General features: G+C 39.8%; 1 protein-coding gene across 3 annotated transcripts in view; it reads right to left on the bottom strand.

Annotated features, from left to right (window-relative positions):
• The window catches only part of LOC109916784 (T-box transcription factor TBX4), a 141,560-nt gene extending 121,103 nt beyond the window's left edge, over nucleotides 1-20,457 (bottom strand). For 2 of the 3 annotated variants that reach the window (XM_048612675.1, XM_048612677.1), the window contains exon 1: nucleotides 20,385-20,457. The gene's annotated coding sequence lies outside the window, so the exon portion shown is untranslated. Of the gene's footprint in view, nucleotides 1-11,027; nucleotides 11,083-20,384 lie in introns of those variants that run through there. The other variant, XM_048612676.1, reaches the window with a different exon arrangement.
• Between the last annotated feature and the right edge of the window lie 641 nt (nucleotides 20,458-21,098).

Here is a 21,098-nt window from a genome sequence, read left to right as displayed (position 1 = left end):
AAATGGGTTGAATGGTTTTCTTTTTTACCTTGCTTCAAGTTTAAATCCTAAAAATTAAAATTTTAACAGTTTTTATTGCTTCTTTAACAATTTTAAAGTTAGTGATATTGGAACAGCCCATTAACAATCATGAACTGTAGCTCCTGTCATTGATAAACATATTATTTGTATTAATAGTGTTGTAGACTTAATGGGCTAACCAATTCTCTCTGATCACATGTGCTTTTCAGATATGTCTTCCTAAAATAACTAATGAATTGTAATCACTAAAGCCAAATAGTTAACTGATCATCACCAGAATCCAGTAAGGAACTGAAGAGAAGCTTCTTCTACCAAAAGTGGTTAAAGATGGAACTCATTAGGAGTAATTCAGGTAACTAACAGATACTTTTAAGGAGAAGTTAGATATGCACATGAGAGATAAAGGAAAAGAATAATATGTTGATAGTGTTAGATAACATAGCATGGAAGAAGGCTCACATGGATATAAATGCTGTCAAAGACCACTATGGCTGACTGACCTGTTTGTTGCTTTGAATTTATGTAACACTTTGTAATATGTAAAATGAATAGATTTTCCTACACTCACCAGAATCCAGATTAAATTTTGATTGGTTAACACTTCATTGTCAATGGATCATGTTGCTTTAAAGCTTACATTTTCTGAACTCAAAAGTAAAGAAAGTTTTTCAACAGTTGAAGGGGCCTACTGATCTTACTTACACATGTATATGTGTATATATATATATATTTGTTTTGCCAAAATTAGAATTGAATAATCCCACAGACTTTCACTAATGCTCTTATGAAACTTGAACCAGGTTCTGGAATTGGCTGCAATGTTGAGTGATTCTAAACCTTATTATATCACTGTGCCATTGTTTTTAATAGCTGCTCTGTTTTATATCCAATTCCATCCTTCCCTGTGTTTCTGCAGTCTGGAAGACTGTAACTGCATGCTTGGGTGCTGACATGTGAAAAAGGCAATGTGATAGAAGACAAATGAGGACACGACATCTCTTGTGAAGATATGAATTTGGAAGTAATATTTCATATTGGTTGCAGTGGATCTGAACAGATTCATGATAGAAACTCTTCAGTAATTATATCTCGATCCATTGCTTCTTAGTCACAAAATAAGTCAAATTCTGTTTTTATTACACAGCATTTCAAAATTTTTATCAATATTTTGCAAGTTGACTTCTGCAATTTGTACATTTTTTTCCACGTCAACTGAAAGTTAATGCCCTTGCCTACACATACAAGAGGTCTGCTATTCCCTATAATCAGACATATACTGGTTTATGGTGAGTGACTGTGTCAAATTCCATTTTTATTACATGCCATGCCTGGATATTTACCAGTGTTTTGGGGATTACATTCTGGAATTCTGTCCATTTTTTTGTAAACGCTACAAACAGTGGCTTTGGTTATATTAGTTTAATGTTGATCATCTTCCTTCCCATTTCTCTTTTAGAAATTGAGAAAGTAATAGATTTCTGATGAGTATAAACTACCTCTGCTTCTCCCACAAAAGTTAAAGATTTAATTTAGGAATAAATCAAAGATTTATGATAAGCCATTTCCAGGTAATAGTTTTCAGACTTTATGAACAATCACATCAACTTCCAAAAACACAATCCATAGTTCCTTTGATTTTTATTTCTTTTGAACAAATGTTCAAAATAGAAGCATAGCCAAACCCACATCCCACAATAATAAGCCTATTGGCACTCTTATTACCTCCAGCTGCAATAGAATCAAACCACATAGGAATCTAGTGCAACAGTAGACTCATCTAGTTAACTTCCTAGTCTAATCAATTTTCCTTACTTAATGAAGGTTGCAAGAGAAGATTAATAACAGACCAAATAGCGACGATCAGAAATTATTACATTTCTCGTAAATTGTCTTACCTGATGTTCAAAGTCACACATTAAAGCTCTCCCAAGCATTCTCTTATGCATTGAGTCACTTTTCTCCTTAATGAGGATATTCATACTGTAAAGCATTTTCAGTTTTGCACCACTGCACAGTCTTCAGTACACCTCAATGAAGTTTCTCAAACCATAGTTAGGTTAGCAATAAAAGACCATCTGAAGGAATGTAGTCTCACTTCATTTTTGGCTTCAGAGCACTGCAGTCAATGCAAAGCGAATTTTAAAGACCTGGGACTACCAAATTGGAACTCAGTGGTCTACTCAACACTTATACATTGCAATGTTATGATTTAAAAATTTTCTAGGTGGTCCTTTAGACTCCCAAGGAAATCTTTAAACCTTTTTTCAATGTTAGGAAAAGGCCAACAGCTTGTTATTAAGATTTAGATTTTGAAAGCAGAATTAATAGCAGTTTTTGAAAGGGAATTGGATACATATCTGAAAATCAAAAACTTGAAAGGGCTTTGGGATTAATTGGGCAACTCTTTCAAAAAATGCTGTAGTTACAATCAACTCATTCTGTGCTGTAAGATGCTATAATTGCCAATGTGTACCCAAACTAATTTAGACTATCTCTACCACTCCACCAAGCAGGTACCTACTGATCTGTAGTATATGCATACATCTTTTTTTATCAATTTATTTTCATTTGGTAAATGTGCAGTTAAAATATGTAAATTTTGGTTTATTAAGAGGATGCAGAAACACAACAGATCAATAGAAAACTAGAGTTAAAACAGAGAGCAACTTCCATTGGTTTAAGACAATTGCAATACCATAAAACATTGTGACAGGGAGTATATATCAGACTTAATCATAATTGTAAAAGCAAAGGTCTTCAAATGCTGAGAAATTGGAACAAAAACAGAAAGAGCTGGAAATGCACTGTAAACATCTGGACAAAGAACAGACAACAGCTGGACAGATACTGACTGACCAGCTGTCTATCTCTAGATTTTTTCCTTTTGTTTCAGATTCCTACCTCTGCTTTTTAGTCATGATAAGTCTAATGTACAGTTCTTTTCCACAGAAGTTATATTTATGACTCTAATTATCATAAACCCAGTGAATGTTTCACTTAAAAGTGTGTACATATTGCAACTTTAGCATGGTTGTTGTACAGTTCCCAGTTTGCAGTGGAGTTGTCAATCTTTCAGATTGTCCTGAATCTCCTGAGCTAATGATGAAAGTCCGTGGAGGTTCCTGCAACCAACAACTGGGGCAGAGATTGTAGGGGGTGATAAAATAGCTGTGTGTGTTTTTCATTTTCTTTAATTGGCTTTGTTTATTAGTCTTAAAGGAGGGGGCAGTTTGAGAATAGTTGAGAATCACTTAGTCGAATGGCTGGAGTTATATGTGGTGCAAAGAAATACGGTTATAGACATCGGAGGTCATTTACCTCAGTCCCAGGACTTCTTCATGATAGCTATTTTTATTCAACCTGTTCAGACATGCTGTGACACACATCTGGAGCTGGTGGGGTTTGAGGCCTGGTCTTCTGGTTCAGAGGTGGGGCCATTACCACCGTGTCTCAAAAGCCCCCACGCATTTCTCAGGGTAGTATCCTCAGCCCAACCATTTTCATCTGCTTCATGAATTGCCTCCCTTCTTATTATAAGGAAGGAATATTCGCTGATGTTTGCACAATGCTCAGCACCATTCATGACTCCTCAAATACTGTTTCTATGCAGCATGTGACAATATCCAGGCTTGAGCTGATAAGTGGCAAGTAACATTCACACCACATAAGTATAAGGCAATAACGAGCTCCAACAAGAGAGAATCTAACCATCTCTCCTTGACTTTCAATGGTATTACCATCACAGTACCCCATTATCAGTATCCCGAGAATTACCATTGACCAGAAACTGAAATGGACCAGCCACATCAATAACTGTGGCTTCAAGAGGAGGTCAGAAGCTGGAAATCCTGCAGCAAATAAATCACCTCCTGAAGCCCCAAAACCTCTCCAACATCTACAAAGTACAAGTCAGATTGTGACAAAATATTATCATTTGCCTGGATGAGTCCAGCTCAAGAAAAACACTCCAGAAGCTTGACACCATCCAAGACAAACAGACCACTTGATTGGCATCATATTCATCATCTTCAACATTGACTCTACCCCAACCCCCAGCTCCCCGCCACCACACAGTGGCAGTGGTGCAGACCATCTAGAGGACACAACTTGGTAAAGGTACCAAGGCTCCTTCACCAGCACCTTCCAAACCCACAATCACTACCACATAGAAGGACAAGTGCGGCAACCACAAGGCACCGCCAATGTCTGCAAGTGGCCCTCCAAGTCACTTGCCATCCTGACTCAGAATTATATCACAGTCCCTTCGTTGTTGCTGCCTCAAAATCCTGGAACTGTCTTCTGAACAACACTGAGGGTGTTTCTACGCCTTGTGCACTCCAACAGTTCAAGAAAGGAGCTTACCATTACCTCAAGGGCAATTGTCAATTAGTCTGAGTAATAAATTGCAGCAATTCCCACATCCAACGAAGGAATGAGGGCAAAAATATGTGCCGAATGTTCACCCAAAGATGAACGTGACCATGTTAGAAGTAGCAGCTCACGTGATGAAACCTTCAGAAGCAATACCTACCTTTGTTGGCAATAATAGTGATGTTTCAGTGATTTTAAAAATTGGCCTTACCTTCCTCAAAAAGGATGCCGTGCGAAATTGGAGGTTCGTGTGTCTTTAAGTTGGTACCTCGCGAGCAGCGGGTGTGCTTACAAATGTGGCCAGCTCCTCCTTCCCCTCCTCCACCTTAGACCTCCTAGTTGATTTTAATATGCGCACTTAATTGAAATGTTTGGACAGTGTTGCCTGCCCACTGTAAACATTGAAATGTTTTATTGGTTTGAGGAGTTCTACATATGTGTCTAATCGTTGCCTGTTCAAGAATTGTTTCACGGAGAAGAAAAACAGAAAAAGCAGAGTCTGGCTGCTCATCCTTCATCCAGTTAAATGCCTGGCAAGAACCCATGCTTTGGGCTGTTTGGTGGAAATTCATACAAGGTATTGATTAAAATTGATAAGAGTGATAGAGATACACCTTCAACGTGAAAAATAAAGTAGTGGTTTTTCAAAGACAAGACGCAGTCTAAACTACACAACAGAAAATCAATACGATTATTGCCTAATTAATTAAAAAGAAACCTGTATAAAACAACACAAATGTTACTCCGTCATTGCCTGTTTGGCCATCGCTGAATCTCAACAAACACTAATAGGATTCGATTTTAAGTTTAAAAGATGTTGTGCTGATGGAAAAGGCTTGTCAGTTGGAACTTGACTTGTAATCAAACATCTCCCGGGTTAGATAAAAACCGAAAGACCTGCGGATGCAGAAAATCAGGAACAAAAACAGAAGTTACTGGAAAAGCTCAACAGGTCTGGCAGCATCTGTGAAGAAAAAAAATCAGAGTTAACGTTTCGGGTCCGGTGACCCTTCCTCAGAACCTCCAATTTCGTTGTGAGGAAGGGTCACAGGACCCGAACCATTAACTCTGATCTTTTTTCTTCACAGATGCTGCCAGATCTGCTGAGCTTTTCCAGCAACTTATGTTTTATCTTCCCGGATTAGATCCAGGCGCCAGAAATTCTGAACGATTCTGAACGCTTTTTTTCTAGAATAAGAACCCCGTTGTAATTTAAGAAATAAAAATTGACATTTTGAGGCGTGACGAACGAAGGAGAATTATTTTAATTTGCTGGGGTTTTTTTCCCTATTTTTGTTATTTTGCCGGAGAGAACTCGCTATAATTCATCCTGCAGGAAGAGTGAGGGAGTCACAGGGAGTAATGTTTCCATCATCATTAGATATTGCAGCTTAACGATTTAGTTTTGAAATTACTGAATGACATACCTTTGCTGATAGAGGTGGATCTATAAAGAACACTGGGTAAACCCAGATCTACTGGGTTGCATGCATTTAGAATAAAGCTCAACCATCGCAAGGATGTGCCTTCAAATATTTAATTGTATTACTCAAAATTCTTTCTGGTGGAGGTGAGCATCTGTATAAACACAGTATTCATTTGAAATTGAACTGGAGAAATATTTAAGAACGATATAAGGACCGTGGACAATGAAACACAAGCAAACAACGCCGTTGAGGTACCAGCGACGGAATGGATTGGACAACCCGAATGGTCTCCTTCTGGTCCATTAGGCAGGTTTGAATAGTTCCAGAAGATATTAGAGTTACTAAGACAATTTAAAAAAGCATAGAATTCTAAATGCGGATGCATTTCCATCAGTTATCAGAAATGTAAGGTAGACTGGCAGCCTAGGATACCTGATATAGAAACAGGAGGTGGCCGTTCAACCCTGGAACCCATTCCGCCAATCACTTAGACCATGCTGATGTATATTTTAATTCTACCTACCAGTTCATCTCCTTTGATATTTTTGCTTAACAATTTTTTTTTTAAGTTTCAATGTAATTCTGTGTGTGTGTGTGTGCGTGCACTGGGGTAGGTTTGGGGGAAGAAGACAGGCGCTATATCGTGAACACACACGGTTCAGCTTCCCCACCGATCCACGTTGATCAGGCTCAATATTTCAGCTCATTTGGTCCAATACCTAAGGATTTCGGATCATGAATGTTTTCACATGTTTTGACTCGGCCAAGTTTTGGGTATCTGCCTTATTGACGAGTACAGTGTAATTTTCCAATAGAATTTTTAAAATTTACATTTTTGTTTAAATTGTGCAATAAACAATCGTAGGTATCCCTTATTTTAAAGTTACGTTGTGACCGGAAAAATGGCGCCTATTTTCAAGCATGCACAATCCCTAGCGGAGTTAGCCGCCTACATTTTTTTTCCAAACAGCATGAATAGGTTGGATTCAAGGACATCTCTGACGGTGTTTGAAGCTCTATGTCATAGGAAATTGATTCAAACCCGGCCGAGGTCAAAATAAACAAATTGATGAATCATAGACAGCAGCTGGGAATGACATCCGAATACACCGATGATATAGACAACAAACAGGTTTGTTATGGTCCAGTCTATCAATGGCTATCTGTATGCTACAGTTGGATCTCATGCAGTCTTACCTCCATCAGTATAACACGCGATTGCTTTCTCCCTTATGTGCTTATCTGGGCTTCCGATGAAATAAATCTGAATCGGCCCCAGCCAGCCTCTGTCATAGAAATTCCCAGATTTTCTCTACCCGGATAAAGACTTTTATTTTTTCTGAATTTTCCAATTGAATCCTTGGTGACTATCTTGTACTGATTGCCAGTCTAGAGCATTGACCTGTCTTTACATATTACCTTGCTTCCCTCCATTAACTTCCAAACAGCACTGAAAAGGTTCTCTCAAACTCACAGCAAAGTATTTGGTTCAAGGGCGTTTCTCTAATTGTCCCGATGGTGCCCACTATTGTTCTCCATCTTCATCTTTTAAGGAAAACTGTCACATTTTGTTGCGTGCAGGCAATCAATTAGAAATGGCCTTGAATGAGTTTATCTGATTGTCTCTGTTGCAAAAAATGGCCCTTCTTGTTGCCTTCCCGCCTTCCCTCCTCCTCCCATTACCATCTTTATCATCTCCAGCTTCTGTATTGTGGCTGTTCTCTCGGTACCTGGACTCTCATTAGAATACAATGCAGCAATATTGCCAAAAATATACATTACAATCTTCGATATGATTTATTACTGCTTATTTTCTCCGTACAGCTTTTATTCCACTTTATGTTAAAGGCGGTCTATGTAATTAGTGCAGAGCGGAGCAAACCTGTGCCTTAGAATTAGTGACAACCCCCGCAGCACTGAGTAGATGTTAAACTTTAAACTGTTTATTAGACAGTTCACGACAGTAAGGGACCAGGGAGATCCTGCAACTTGTGCGAGCCACACTGAATTTTCAGTAGACTACTAGAAAACGGACGGAAAGTTTCGAACTGCAAAAATGAAGCGAGAATCAAGAAAAAGCGAACACAAAATAAAACTGAATGCACCCAAGCAAAATAATTAGCAGCTGCGCAGTGGAAAAAATCACTAAAAGAATCGAGTCGACAAATCTCTCCCGTTTGATTAGATTGTTTAATATTTGGTTATGAAATATCGGCGTGCTTTTGTGGCCCTACTTTTTTTAAGTTGAAAGGGTTTGATGCTATTGTCACTGATATAAAAATGTTAACAGTGTTGTTGAGAATTGGAACAGTCTCCAGTTAGCCGTGTGTTGTTGTCCACTCGACCTGGGTTATTTGTAGGAAAACAGTGAAATGTCAATGAATAGGGAAAATTTCTAACACACCAGTAAACTAGGACCATGTTTAAAACGGATGTAGATAAATACATGGCGACTGAATGTTTATATGCCCATCACTATTTTGAAGCGTTAATATTTATGTTTAAACAATGGAATTAATTTAACAGAATTTGCAAATAAAACTGACGCGCGCCTGTAAATGGTTTCCGTCCCGCCTTTTAAATTCGAAATTTATTTTGCAATTGTTCCAACTGAAGGAAATCATTGCAAGGATTGTTTTTGTTTCGGTTGTTCCAGATCCGACACATTTTCAACAACACACCCGTTATCGTCCTGACCTCGGCATTTCGTTAACGTTGATAGAGTATTCTGTTGTTGTTTTATTTCGCCCGGTGGGTTACATGAAGCCGGGAGCCCATCTTGAACCTGCTGAGTTCCGCGTAGCGGCACCGCTTTGCTACCTGAAGCGGGAAGCGGGCGAAGAATGCAAAGGCGTCTGATGTGTCTACTTCTCCCCATTGTATTAACTTACTGTGGTTCAGCTCTGCACGGCTCTGTAATTCTAATGCTATTACCGAAATAAGGGCCGATTTAATTTTACCATTTAATAATCTGTCTTTTAGACTGTTAATAATCTTTATAGAAATGGTGTAGTTTAGAAAGGAACTCGTTCGGAATTGGCTTCAATGTTTAAACTTTAAACATTCACTGAAGTGTTCCTCATGTGTCTGAGGGGGTGAGGGCTGGGGGTAGAGATTGATAATATTAAAGAGTCATTTTAAAGTTTCATTGTAATTACCACGTTTAAAGATCTGGCTTTCTACCTTCAGCGGTATGACTGTTAAAAAAAACGATAATGACAACTCTGTCTCTCAGTAACTGTTTTTACTAAGACCCCTCACTTGCATTTCTAACCGAGTTTTAGATTGCAACCAATTTGAAAGAATCTCCGCCTGCACAGCGGCTCAGCGCTTCACTTTCAACGTCTCGGGGAGCGCGTCACCTCAGTACACAATTCAATTTGTATCAATTTTTTTGTGTCACGACTAGTCAGCAATAATTTAAACTTGCAACCTTCAACTAACAACTGGAATGTTTCTGATGGCGCAAAGCAATGACGGCTCTGATTTATACCGTCATGAGCTCCCAGGCTCAGAGAATAAATGTCTAACCCGAGAGATATCGAACTCCCAGGTTCAGATTCGCTGTCAAACACTCGTTTGTTTTAAAACAACAGATATTGAGCCTAAGAAAAACAGCTTTTTTTGGCAACTGCAGACTGTGTGTATGTCGGTACTTGACACTCAGACAGAGGGACATTTATTAAATACTCTGTACAGATGGACTCATTGCTGGTCGCAAGGAGCATTCTTACTTTCACAGCCTAAACCACGTAATCAAAGCGTTCGAATCCCACTCTCCCTACTCCCAGGTATGAAATATACGTAGCAGGCCAGTTCTGTGCAAAATGCACTGAAATATCCCTATAATATCATCACTACCGCGAATGTAACAAAAATAAAACTCAAGATGAAATATCTTAACGTCAATTTGTGTTGGATTGTCTGTAAAAGCACATTGCCAGCAAGGGTCTAGGCCCGAAACGTCAGCCTTCCTGCTCCTATGATGCTGCTTGGCCTGCTGTGTTCATCCAGCTCTACACCTTGTTATCTCAGATTTTCCAGCATCTGCAGTTCCTACTATCTCTGATACAAGATTAACATTTTCTGTTCGGATGTTTAGTAATTATGTTTCCCTCCTGAAACTCAGCAAATGTCAGCATATTTACATCGACTCAAATATACATTTCTGACTCTGTGCGTCGTGTACCTGCATGTGTCACATTTCCAGCAATCTACATACACTTCCACGTGTGCACCAAGACAGTATAAGTGCATAATCAAACTTATCGAAGGGCTAGTGACTGTAACGTTGTTTCTAATGAGCTTGGTTACATTAGTACAGAGAATTCAGGAGACAGTTTTAATTTGACAAATCAGGGAAATAGGAATGGAGCATATGTCTTACTTTAATATGGGCGAGACCCGCTGTCAATGCAAAGATACCAAAATATAAAATTACGTTCTTACTACTTGAAGATTAAACTTGAATTAATTTACAAAGCAACGTAAATCATACATAAGCCAACCAAGAATTCGAAAGGGAAGTATAGATACCATGAAGATATTTTGTTAATTTATTTCCTATGTGTTGTACTTCCAGCGCTGTTTAACACTGCATCCTGTTGGCTGACATTTACCGCGAGGGAACGTCCGATTCATTTAAGTAGGCAGTTATCAACTCAGAATGGGAAGTTTCTGTAAACAGTGCTCTAATTCTGAATAACTGGGCAGAGAAAATCAGATGTAAATAAGAAGGTAGAAAGGGTCGAATTTCAAATTGGGATTGTTAAACAGGTGTGAGGTGGGAAAGTTGATCTGAAAGTTGAGAGACAGAAGACAAGAGAAGGCCAGTTTGAAAACACTTTCACTGCAAGGCCGCAGCATCCAGACAATGCGTCCATTGGAGAAAACTAAATATACAGAAAGGTTACAGCCCGCCCTGGGGTCATGCAGCCGGGGAGAGACAGATATTAGCCTGATTCCACCAGCCCGATCTAAAACCGTCTCCCTTTAAGAAGCTATCGGTTAGGAGTTATCTTTTGCAAACACTGAGGCCTGCTTAGTCTGCCTCAAAGAGAAAAAAAATCCCTTCGTTCTCTATTATCACCCTGATGAAGAGACGTATATGAGTCTTTATTTTAATTTATATCAAATTATAAGCGAGTTTCTAGCTTGGCCTGTAGTGTAGACTTGTATTTTTAGATTTCTCCTGTCAACAATACTCACTTACACAGACCAAACCTGTCTTCTCTCCGGTTCTGTCAGCGAATCCCCATTCGAGTGTTGCAAAGTACAGATTCCAAGCTGTTTGAAGTGGGGGTGGGGTCCTCAGTATTTCCACCGGATGAAAATACGACCCTGGATTGAAGTCTCGGGGTGTGCAGCGGCGGGCGACCCCAGTAAAAGATATCCCAGATTATACTTGCTTCTGCAATGTTCACCTTGATTGAGCCGGTTTCTCTTCCCAGTTATTCCTGTATAAATGGGGTAATATCTGATCTCTTCTTCTCTCTACATGTATAATTCGCAGCTGAGCATGGTCTGTTGATACTGGTGGCAGGGAGATCCGGAATGTTGCTGTCTGTCCCGAGCTCTGCTGCCTCCCCGTTAATGTTGTGGATGTTTGGGGCCTGCTTGCTTCTGTGCTGACGTAGATCCTGTCAATCACAAACCACCTCTGAGGAGCCTCTCCATACACATTTCACAGACCCCAGCACCCTCACATACAGCTCCTATCGCCTCAGTATTGCAAAAAAAAAATAACTCCAGTGAAGCAGTACGATAATGAACGCTCTCAGACATCCATCAACAAGTGAGCTTCTCAGCTTAGCAGCTCCTGCAATATAACCCAATAGTATCCTGTACTGCATTAGAATGGAACAATCCCTCCTTTCCCGGATCAAAACAAGCCCAGTTCCAAAACAGAAATCAGCCCCATCATATGCCAGTCTACCTCAGGTCATCACACAGTCTAAAACCCAACAGTAACGCACAGGAACAAAATCAGAAATATTGCTGGAGAAATTCAACGGGTCTATCAGTATATGTGCAGAGAAACAGAATTAACATGTCGGGTCCAGAGATCCTTCTTCAGAACCAGCACTAAAACTAGTGCTGAGTTTCTCCAGCAAAAAAAAACAAAAACAAAAATTGCTGGATAAACTCAGCATTAGTTCTGGACTAGTGCCAGTTCTGAAGGAGAATTATCCACTCATAGAGATGTACAGCACGAAAACAGGCCTTTAGGTCCAACTCGTCCATGCTGACCAGATATCCTAAATTAATCTAGTCCCATATGCCAGCATTTGGCCCATATCCCTCTAAACCCTTCCTATTCATATACCCATCCAGATGCCTTTTAAATGTTGAAATTGTATCACCCTCCGCCACTTCCTCTGGCAGCTCATTCCATTCACGCACCACCCTCTGCAAAAAGGTTACTCCTTGGATCCCGATTAAATTTTCCCCTCTCACCTTAAACCAAAACCTCTAATTTTGGACTCCCTAGCGTGGGAAAAAGACCATGGCTATTCACCGTATCCATGTCACTCATGATTTCATAACCTTCTTTAAGGTCAACCCTTAGCCTCCGTCGCTCCAGGGAAAATAGCCCCAGCCTATTCAGCCTCCCCTATAGCTCAAGTCCTCCAACCCTCGTTAATCTTTTTTACACCCATTCAAGTTTAACAACATCTTTCCTATAGCAGGGAGACCAGAATTGAACACAGTATTCCAAAAGTGGCCGAACCAATGTCCTGTACAGCCGCAACATGACCTCCGAACTCCTATACTTAATGCACTGACCAATAAAGACAACCACATCAAAAGTCTTCTTCACCGCCCTGTCTACCTGTGACTCCACTTTCAAGGAACTACGAACCTGGACACCAAGGTCTCTTTAAAAACCAAAAGAACTGCGAATGCTGTAAAACAGAAACACAAACAGAAATTGCTGGAAAATCTCAGCAGGTCTGGCAGCATCTGCGAAGAGGAATCAGAGTTAACGTTCCGAGTCCAGAGACCTTTCCTCAGATGTGCCAGTTCTAAGGAAGGGTCACCTGACCCGAAATGTAACTCTGATTTCTCTTTACAGATGCTGCCACACGTGCTGAACTTTCCCAGCAATTTCTGTTTTTGTTCCCAAGGTCTCTTTGTTCGATGACACTCCCCACTGGACTCGAAATGTTAACACTGTTTTGTTTGCCCAGATGCTGCCAGACCTGCTGAGTTTCTCCAGCAATTTCTGTTTTTGTTTCAGATTTCCAGAGTCCGCAGCTCTTTATTTTACTTTAGTCACACGCAGGACCCTCTTGTAGTTAAAATGCTGGATGCTGCCTTGGGGTATACGCACAGAATAATGGTTTCAACTTTCTTCCAAATAAATGTTCATAAATAAAATCTGTGCTCATTATAGTCAGATTATAGTTCATTGCAGTCTTTCCAGAGAAACGTTTAACAAATGTAAACTACCTGAATTTAGGTCCCTATTTTTATAACATTTCGACTTCTTATACCTATTTACAGCTTTGGCCAACATTCTGAAATTCCACAATGCGTTCCTTAACAGTTAACCCGGCACCTGGGCCTGACAGGAGAAACAAAATTTATGCCTCTAGTAAATCAATTGGTGAGGGATGAATAAGGTCTCCGCCACCAACAGCCATTCCCAACCCTCGCCGCCCCCACCCGTCAAAAATTAAACAACTTGTTATTGTAAAATCGAATTATCATAAGGTGGAACTGTTGTATTCCTAGGAAACTTCAACAAAACCATTTGCAATTATATTTACATTCCATCGGAAGCTTCATTCACACAGAACCAGTACTATTCTCCCATCAAAACTTGTTGCAATATTTAGAGCGTTTAAAGTCTTCCTTTTCTTACAGGATTTCACCCTCCAATGAGATACACCTGATACACGTGGCAGTTCATTCGGCATTCCCCCACATCCCATAACTTTATTCCAAAGAAACTGTACCGAGGTACCCTTGGACCTAAGATGGCGCGGTAACTGGCGACTTTGTAAACTTTTCATTGTACTCATGTGAGTATATGTGAAAACACACCTAATTCTAATTCTAACGTTTCAAATCCATCTCAGAGCAGTAAGCCGCCATGTGCCGGCCATTTGCAATGACCGGCCTGTGAGCACAGAATCGAGCCCAACTCTACTTGTGGTACTCAACCTACTCTCTATTCAAGTATTCAATTTTTGGAAAATTTCAGTTCACTTGATGAATGAATAAGACGGCGTCGCTGGCCAGGCCACTAATTATTGCCCATAGGACAGTTGAGAGTCAACCAAATTGCTGTGGATCTGGAGTCACGTGTAGGCTAAATTCTCTAAAGGATATTAGTGAACCAGAAGGGATTTTCCTGACAATCAATTCATAGTCATCAATAGACACTTAATGCCAGATTTTTGTTTAAAAAAAATTGAACTCAAACTCCACCATCTGCCGGGACTTGAACCCGGGTCCCCAAACATGGGCTTGCTCGCTGAATTAATAGCTCAAATGTAACACCACTGGGCTATCAGTTCCCCTTGACCCTGAATTAATCAACAACTTTATCCCAGATTATGGGGATCGGACACAGTCGATCAAATGCCGTATGCATCAGTTCGTTTAGATATAATTATGTTGTAAAATGCGGGGCTTGTACAGATTGAACTGTAGTGTTGAAATACTGAATTATAAGCAATATTGAAGGTTTGACTTTCGTTGTTATGGATACAGTTTATGGCATTCTTCGTTCAAAATGCCAGTTCTGGGGAAACTAATTCTGAGTTCTGCACTCGAATAACAATGAGCCCTTGTGATGGGTCTTTATGACGGCTCACTGTAGCTTCCATTAATTATGTAGACCTAAAGGTATTTTCGACTTCTCGATTAGATTGGAGAAACACGTACCTTCATATAATAGACTGGATAAATGATTTCGGGATGTCCTATGGTTTTCTAAGTTAGCCACTTTGAGAATCGCAAATGTGGTTTCTATTTTATTGGCCTTGTTTTCGTATCGACCTAAGTCTGGGACTGGCTAGTTTGAACTCAGAGGCTTCATGTGCTTTCAGTCACCTCGATAATGAGAAAGGCGGAAATCGTTTACCTGCTGAATCAAGATGAGGAAATTAGAGCATTGAGGATTATTCGAGGTGGTCGTAAAACGGCAGGACAAAAACAAGGAGACTCTGTCTGAATCCCATTAGGGAGATTCTGTGGGTTCCATGGTCTTTGAACGGAGTCCTGCTGCAATCCACAGCTGCAGGTACCTAGAGGTACGCTTTTTAACCAGAATCTGCATTTGGTCAGACAGCCTCTGACACCTCCACCCCCACCAACACCCCCATCACGCTACCAAACTGCAAGGAGCATCCAGTGGGATAATGAGAACATTCCAAGGTGCAATTCAGATAGAACTTAAACAGAAACCCTTAATTGTTCTGAAGGGATGGACTGTCGGAACAAATCGTCACTGTTGAATTCATTACCAGACGGGTTTAAGGTGAATTAAGTGTTCTTTTTCCGCAAACGTTCTTTCCTTCCTAAAGAGTCAATATTTGTTCCTGGTTTGGAGTAACCCTTTGTTCTTTTGAATATTTGCGAACCACCACAATGAGGCTGTTACAAAAGTAGCCGAGCTCGGCACCATCCAACGACATCAGTCCCTGAATATTCCCAACCCAGATCTCCAGTTCCTACTTGGAGCGAGAGATGGAAAGAAGTGACGCGGACAATGACTGGAGGCTGTTTACAAGTAGCCAAGTTTGTAATCTCAACCCAACCATTATCCAAATGCTTGTTTAGGAAATTGCAACAGTTGATTCAATAACTGTGGGTTTTTAAAAAAAAACTAGGAGCTAATCTGATTCTAAAATTGGTTTTTGATAAATAAAATTACATTACGCGTGGATGTGGCGGCGTTATCCAGAATGTGTTCAGTAACCCGTTGGAAATCTGAGATAACGTCAGAACCGCACTTAGCATCCATTCTTTAATTGCATGTATTAAAAGTCAGACCAACGGACGATTCTTTCTCATAAATAACTGGACTCGACACGTAGTGTTTTCTTTATTCAGTGTCAGACTCTTGAACTGGTTTTGCGCAACTGGACAGTTACTCAGTTTAAATTTTCTCTTTCCGAATCCAATTGAACACATGCTCTGAAAGCGTTTGGACTATCCACAATTACCTCTCCTCACCCTTCCCCCTTCATTGGAAACGGGAAACAAAAATCAATCGAGTCAACTACAAATTTAACTATTAATTGGAAACGTTATTTCATCAGAGTCAAAAACTTCTGGAGTAATAAACAGTATGCACTTTTAATATTTGTTAATTTTTCAACTGGTGTTTTGCTGGTTTTACGTTCACTTTTAGATTCGATTGATCATATTTAAGATGGAAAGGTTTGTATAAAACATCGCATGTACTTTTCAACAGTGAACTAGAAATGCAACTTTTGGAATGATTTACTTCAAAATGTAGTTTTAGTTGTTAAACATCATTTTTAAAGTTTGAATTATACAATGTTGATTTGTAAATGTTCCCAATTCACCGGCCATGCACAGCTAACTCCAGCTCAATCCATCCAACGCACAAATGAGTCTCTGGCTATGTCCCGCTGCAAAGCTTACGTTTGCCAATGAACGTTAAATTTGAGGATGCCTCGGTTATGCCTGTTTTCAGAAAGATAGATAGATGGATAGATAGATAGATAGATATGAATGAGGTTAAGTTTTACTTTCAGGTATTAAGCTTGCTACAATGGAAAGTACACACATCAGTGATGCCCGCCGCTCCCTTCGTCACAAACAAATGGAATATACACATTCCGGCTTTTTTGTCACAAAAATATTCTTTTAAACGCACGATTTATAATTTAAAATAACAACTTGAATTATGAATCGGTAATGTAACTAGCACCTCCAAATTCCATCTGGATCCGTGCAATCTTTTCCATTACTGACATCCGCAATACGGCGGTTTAGCAGTTGCTATGAATTTAGGAGATCGGACAATTCATGAGTTGAAACTTGCTTAGAAATATTTTTCTGTTATTTGAAAGATTACGTTGTGACTCCGTGCTACATTATAACAGCTGATCATTTAAGTGACAGGTTATTTGGCAGAGGAATAGGCGATGATTGCTTAATTCTATACAACTTGGTGTTAGTCTTGGCAATCAAAAGTTAATCATATCAGTAATCTCATTATGGAGACCAACTCCAAAATATTTGGCCACATCCCAGTTTCCTGGAAACTGCCTTGGTTAGTGGGGTATTATGGTAACATAACCAAAGGTAACATATTTCGACATAAAGCTGTCTAGAAATAACTGTGAATTCAGGACAACTTTCCCTAATCTTAGACACCAGTCTGTGTCGGCATAGAATGCCGCCTTTTTTGTCTAGGGTCTGCTGCTCACAGGGGTCCACTCGTCTGAGCTACCTGCCTTGTAATATCAATGAATTATGCAATTTTTTACACGTCAGATGAGACAAAGGTGCACCTTCAAGTCCTAAATCATTAGAATTCGTACATTTTATTGAGCGTGTCTATCCAATTTTATTCAACAATTCTGTCTTTTAGAATCCCAGAATATCACAGAGAAGAATGCCATTCGGCCCTTTATGCCTATGCCGGATATATAAAATCTGCAATCTGGTCTTTAAAACGCCAACCGTCCTTCAAACGGAATATTTTTCCCCCCCGAAACTTTCGTCAACTTCAATTTTTAGAACATGCATTTTCGGGGGCTTTCCTTGACTCCAGTGTCTTAAACTATTGCAGGTTAAAATCCTGACATTGCTTTAGTCAAACAAACCGCCAGTTGCTTCCAGCTTTCTGTTGTGAAATGTATAAATGAGCCCTCAGTTCACAGCAGCCGTTCATCTTCTGTTGCGGAATGCGGCTTAATTAGACGCAATTTTCGACAAAACCACTAATTGCCAGTCTTTTGAGAAAAAAAAATCTGCGTTCAAAAAGGCATCAATACGAGAGAACAGAACATGCCAATAGCCAGCAGTAAACACTCCAGAGTTGTTTCCATCACAGGGAACAACAATTTGTCACTGATTTGCTTCGTAGTCACGGTTGCAGACGTAGAGATACTGTAATAATGTCTGGGAGTGTGCGGGAAACTGCTGGCAGGTAAATTAGTCAGAAAGAAACATAACTTAGAGTCATCTGAGGGAAAGTGAGCTTTAGGATGAAGTCTGAATCAGTTTGGATAGCTCATTGCCATTCAGATTCTAAATCTCATTAAGAGGATTACTATTCCAAGAAAGATTATTTCCCCACTGAAATAAATGACTGGAAATAACCATCCTGACCTGGTCTACAAACACAGAGAATAGTTACATCCAATTTTCAGGGCTCAACATCGTCATACATCTGTTCACTCCCTGTCCAACGTGGCCTATGGATTGTTACCAAGTGTTTAAAAATGGTTAGCGGATAATTGTGGATTTAAAAAAAAGTTCTTCCTTTTTCCAATCTAGTCAGTTATTCTCGCATTAACCAGGCTACAGAACACTTGCAGCACGTTGCCAATATCGGCGCATATTCCTGTAACTTTGAAATATTTCAACTTGAACCGTGTTATTTTCTGTTGACAAATGCATCACCATCCCACCTAGCACCCCCCACGCCACCCCGAGCTCAGAACACCAACAGTTCCACGGTCAGTTGTACACAGGTCAGTGTGGAGTCACCTCTGTTGCAACCGTCATGACGAAACGCCCTCATCACAATCGCTATCTTTAGCGGAGAAACTAAGGCAGAAAGTGAAACATTGCCTCTTGGTTGGGATTGGATTAAAAGGTGAGTCACAGTGTTTGAAATTTTGGGTTGTTTGAGCCGGGAGTTAATAAGAAGTTCCGCCCCTCCCCCTTAAAATATAGTTTCCTTTACATTCCTGCAATCACTGGAAAAAGATTGTTTAATGAAAAAGCTAAAACCTGCTACTGATGGCTGTCGTATACATCAACAAGTTATGAGCAAATAGGACGGCTGGGTTTGAATAAAGCAAGTTTGTTTCATGCTAATAGGTTAATTACATAAGTTGAACTTTTGCATCAGGTTTGTTTTATTTATAAGCAACAATCGTGGCAAATCATGTCCTTTCTAGTAATAATAGTCCTACCTTGACTTACTATTTCACAATAATCAACCATGCACTGAGGGCGACTATGTGTCTAACTCAGAAAGTGTTACAAAAATTTTTGTAACCGTTTGCTATGAACGTTTTGGAGGGGTGAAGGATGGGGTAGGAGGAGCAGGGAGATGCTGTTGGCGGTAGGTTGTTTGACAACACATACAATGAACTGTCAGACAGCAGGCGAAAGCGCCAGACAGCGAGTTGTTTCCCCTTGATTTGCAGTATGATTGAGTTTACAGAGTTTGCAGCGATTTGAAGCTACTGATGTTGGCCGAACGGTTAAAAGCAAATAGCGCCTGCGCTGATAAAGTCACATTACTGAGTTCTGTCTCAAACTGGGCGAAAAAAAAGACTGAAATAAAGTCCAATTTAATTTACTAAAACTTCAAAAGCAAATAAAGAATCTCATGATTCCTGCAAGCTGATGAGGATATCAAAATATTTTTCATAGCCAGAGACAAATAGAAAAATAACAAAAGAACCGACTGAACAGCCAATTCCGTGGGGGTTGGGGAGGGAGCGTCAATTCTAAAGTTTACAGATGTTTCAAAGAGTTAGTTTTATTATTCTCCATCTTATTGAATGTTTTTTAATCACTAAGTGTTGCGGACCTGGTTAACAATAACTTTTCTATATGTTTCAATTCTGTTGGTAAACTAAGGAAGAAATGGAGGATAAAGTATTATTCATTTGAATAGTACAACCTCAACATTAATTCCAGTAAATTCCAGTCAACGTCAGCGTACACAGACACAGTAGTCTACGCCAGTTCCTTCATAACCTCCATGAAATGGCACATTCATTTTGGATCCTTTGTTTGTTTATGTTGTCCCTGTATAGAACTTGAACAGGTACAGTAATATTCCTCTATGTAAACACTTCCTCTCGGTTTGACTTTCTTTCCTACACGAGCTGCCTGTTCCTCTCTCTACTCTACCTTTGCTTTGGTCCTTATCTTCTCCTTTGCCACTTGCTTCCAGTTACGTCTTCCACCCACCTCCACCCCCACACACCTTGACAGTTTCCTATTTATCATCTTCTGTCATCGCCGCCAGATTTTAACACCAGCTAGTGTATAATCCCAAACCAACCTGAATACTACAAATTGGAGAAAAAGGCAGATCATACGGTGTTCGATTAAAGATGCAAATTATGTAATTTACATTGAAAAAAAATGGGCTCAAAGTGCCAGTAACTTAACGCAATGAAATATAATTTAAAACTGGGCATTAATATCCAGGATTCAGTCTAATATTCAATTGAATCAAACCGTTACTCACTAGTTGCTGATATACTCGGCGCAGCGTGTGTGAAAAAAAGCGCAAAACTATTCTCCTGATTAAACATGAATTAAATGCATTCTAGAATTCATTTGGAGTTCGTCTCGCTTCTGTCTCTGTTAAGACTCGTTTCTTACCAAACACGTCCTGTTTATCCAAACAGATAATCCACTTTTTTGGTGAAAAATTTGATGAGGAGTCCGATTACGCTGTTAAGAGCGACCCACCTCGCAAAACCGGCACTATCGGTTATTTTTAAGTATTCTATAGACAGGAACCGTTCCTTTTAAAAGGAATTCCGGGGTCGGATCAGAGCCTGGTTGAGTTTAACACTGAATTTTATCTGAGGAGACTCCCCCATCACGTGACGCAGACATCGACTCAACTGGTGCCTGATGAAATGTGGATTGAAGGCGGGGTGGGGGGTGGGGGGCAACAGTTTAACAGCTTCTAAATATAACAGCAGGGCCTAAAGAAAACTAAAATAATTGAATAAATATAACTCTTGTAGAATTGCAACCAACAGGGGATGGTGCTAACGCGTATTAATTAACGGTGAAATTTGTGACAAATTGAGGAAATTTCAACATAACTTTTTTTTTGAAAACCGTTTTATTTGCCTCGATTTTCTTTATTTGAGCTCCTTTTTACACAGTTAATATGAAGAGCAGATAGCTAATAAATTGGAAGCATTTTGGGCAATGACTAAATCCAGACAGGAGTTGGGCGATTAACATTTCCCCTTTTTTTTGCCCTCCTTCCTTTAATTACATAGAACGAGGTAATGGCATTGCCCCCCCAAACCCCAACCCCATCCCGTACCTCTCCCTCACTCTCCCACTGTACAGGCA

The sequence above is a fragment of the Rhincodon typus genome, chromosome 26 (genome assembly GCF_021869965.1).
Source record: "Rhincodon typus isolate 14 chromosome 26, sRhiTyp1.1, whole genome shotgun sequence".
NCBI lineage: Eukaryota > Metazoa > Chordata > Chondrichthyes > Orectolobiformes > Rhincodontidae > Rhincodon > Rhincodon typus.
The sequence above is the reverse complement of the archived record's forward strand: the minus strand, read 5'-3'. Positions and strand labels throughout refer to the sequence as shown.